Below are 3,480 nucleotides of genomic sequence, written 5' to 3'. Positions count from 1 at the left end.
CTATCCGTCAACCTCCTCTGCTGCTGTCGCTGCAGAACGTCCATGTCGCCACTGTTGCAATGCCCCTGTCACTTCTGCTTTTGCCGCCATTATACCTCTATACCTCTTTTCTATTTTTTCTGTTTCTGTATTCAAGGTTTTTTGTTTGAACTCTGTTTATTTCAAATTCTGTTATATCAAGTTAATTAAATAGTTAGTAGAGTTTAATTAGTTTAATTTTGTATTTTAGTGGATTTAGATGGTTAGGATAGGTTAGAATAAGTTAGATTAGACTCTAAGATTGCTGAAAAATATTATATTATTGAGCTGTTTGCTGATTCCTGCTATTAAAATTATTTGAAAAATGCTTAAATGTATTAATAATGATTGAATTGTTTGTATGTTACCTTAATAATGGTTGAAAAAATTAATAAGTTGAGAAGGGTTGATGGATATTTGGTTTGGATGAAACCGTTGAAAAAATTGGATTTTTTTCTTCCTTCATCCTCTAGGCATCCCTCCTACTCCCACGCCACACGCTCGGAGTTTGTGTCCCCTGAGAGGTGCATTTTGGGCTTACGCCCAAACTCCTCTATACAAGCCCGGCGTAAGGACAAATTCCAACTCCCAAAATGCAATAATTACGGCCCAATCTCAATTATACATATTATTAGAAGTCGTAATCTCATCCAAAATATTCAAAACTTCGGAAGATTAGTTATTAATTCTTTCTAGAAATATAAAAAATTTGGATTGTTAGGATTTGATTTGGAAACTAGATTTTAGTCATCTACAAAGCAAACTCGATGCAATCAACAAAATGACAAATTTCATGCCTACAAACTTGGAAGTACAACAGAATATTCCTACACAACAGCCAGAAAAAAAAAAGAAAGAATATATTGGCTGCAACTATGGCTGAGGAAAACAAGCATGGAGTGTAAGGTGAACCATCAACACAAGGCCTGAGTAATTCTAAGCCTAAAAAGATGGATGCAAATGAACTTGTAAGGAAGCTCGACGCAATTTGTAAAAAGAATAATATCGTACCAACAACAAATTTAAGCCAAGAACGGAGTTGTACAAATTTTATTCAACTCACAATCAACCAAGGACAGAAGAAGAATATTCAAGTCACACATAAAAGGACTCAAAAAAGCCAAGATGACACTACTTTGTCTAATTCTAAAACTATCCCATAAGATGAAGAAAAAATCTTGGAGCAAGATGAATTAGAAAGAGGAAAGAGCAAGGCAATCCTAAGGGCTATAACTATTGATGAATTTTTAAAAGAAAATGAGATAGATGTGGAAAATGAAGGACTAAGCACTGAAGTAAGTGATGATGGGGAGATAGCTTGGTACTTAATGAAAATTATTATCCACATTGATGGAGGACATTGATGATGATGAAGGTAATATTTCACGCTATTTTTTTTTATCTTTTTTGTAACTTGTAATACTTATTTTTTTTCAATTGGCATCATTGATTACTCCTTAATGTTTTCCCTAATGTATGAAACTAAGAGTACGAAAAAAGAAAAAAACCCACATCGCATAGGGTCAATCAATTTTGGAAGAGTACGAATGGCTCTGGTATAATTGTTGAATATTGGTACAATAATTTGTTTAGTTTTATTTATCTTGTTCTAGTTTTACTTATTTAGAACCATATTTTGTACCGCGCAGCGAAGGATGAGGAACCAAAAAGGTTTGAAATATTCATTGCTACTTGAACAAGTCGAAAAAGTAAGGAAGTTGATCATGAAACACAAGATGCAATCGTAAGAGTTCATTAAATTATTATTAAGGGTAAAGTATGCTTTTTGTCACTAACGCTTTCGAAAATTTTTAAAATTATCCCTAACATTTAATTTAATTCAATTTTGTCCCTAGCATTTAAAATAATTTCAATTTTATCCTACCATCAAATTTTTTACGATCAACAGTTAGTCAAATTTTTTTTTTCAATTTTAATCCTATAATCTAATCCTAATCCTAACTTAAACACTAAATTCCTAACTTATCTTTAATTTCAAACCTGCCTAATTCTAAATCACCCTAAACCCAACTCCTCTAAGGCTCTAACCCTTCACCTCACACCACCACCACCACCATTGCACCCGTGACTGCCACCTATACAAACCTTCATCTCACCATTGCCACAGCAACATCCCTCAAAATCACCATTGTCATTACAGTATCATTCCGCACTCATCACCAGATTTATCCCTATTATAGCAGCAAAAACAACACACCCCACTAATCAATAATAAGAACAACACACCCTACCAGTGCTATCCACCCCATTAATCACAACGAGAACAACAGCAAGAATAATACACCTCACTAATCACAGTAGCAATAACAACACACCTAAACAACAACAACTTTTTTTTTCTTTCCAACAAATCTGTACTCAAATTTTCACTCTCGCCCAAATCTCTGCTCTCACCCACAACGGCAAAAATTTTTTTTCAAAAAAATAAACAAAATTGACAAAGAGATAGAGAGTGGAAGGGGGAAAGAGGATGGGGTATGGTCATTGAGAGAAGGAGAATCAGAGGCAGAGGGGAGGGGATCCAAAGCTAAGGGGAGGGCGTAGGGGTTGGGCTGACACATCACATAGGTGGCATAAAATCTGCTCCTGCTTCATCGGCAATGGTGATGGAATGACGATGACGGTGAGTGGTGGCAGTTGGAAGGAGGTAAAAGAGAGGTGTTGCCATGGTGGTGAGAGTGTGTGGGAATGAGGGTTGGGGGATGGAGGGGGTGGGTATCAGGGGTTGGAGTAGGTTAGAAGATCTTGATGGATTAGGGATTTGGATCAGATTTGTTTATTAAGGGTAAAGTTGGAAAAAATATTTGACTAACTCTTGATTGACAAAAATTTAACAGTAGCGATAAAATTGAAACTGTATTAAACGTTAGGAGTAATTTTGAAAATTTTCGAAAATGTTAAGGACAAAAAATATACTTTAGTCTATTATTAATTATATTATGAATTTAGGATATGGTAACTAATTCTATTTTAAATGTTTCGTCTAATCAGGAAGACTTCCAAAATTGGCAAGCTGGTGGTAAAACAGAAGAGAAAACTTTTGAGGCCATATTTGAGAAAGAACAACCAGGAAGAGGAAGTCACATGTTTGAAGGGTGAACTTGGAAAAATGAAGGCCAAATAACAACACGACGAGGAAGAGATTCATGGATTACGGAATGTATTTAAATTACTACTTTAAAAATCTGAACCTGGAATGAGGCCAAAAGAAATCAAAACTGTTACAAACTATCCAACGCTCTCCATTTGATGTGAATAGCGTTCATGGATCAACTCATGTTCCAAACATTGATATAGTAAGCCGTTAACTATTATGCTATTGGTTTCATTTGTGGTTAATTTGTTATAATTCATCACTTAGTTGCAATTTCAATTTGTTAATTAGTTAATTGAAATTTAATTATATAAGAATTTAATTATATAAGAATTAATTATAATCAT

Source organism: Arachis ipaensis, chromosome B05 (genome assembly GCF_000816755.2).
Source record: "Arachis ipaensis cultivar K30076 chromosome B05, Araip1.1, whole genome shotgun sequence".
Taxonomy (NCBI): domain Eukaryota; kingdom Viridiplantae; phylum Streptophyta; class Magnoliopsida; order Fabales; family Fabaceae; genus Arachis; species Arachis ipaensis.
This window is presented reverse-complemented; position numbering follows the sequence as displayed.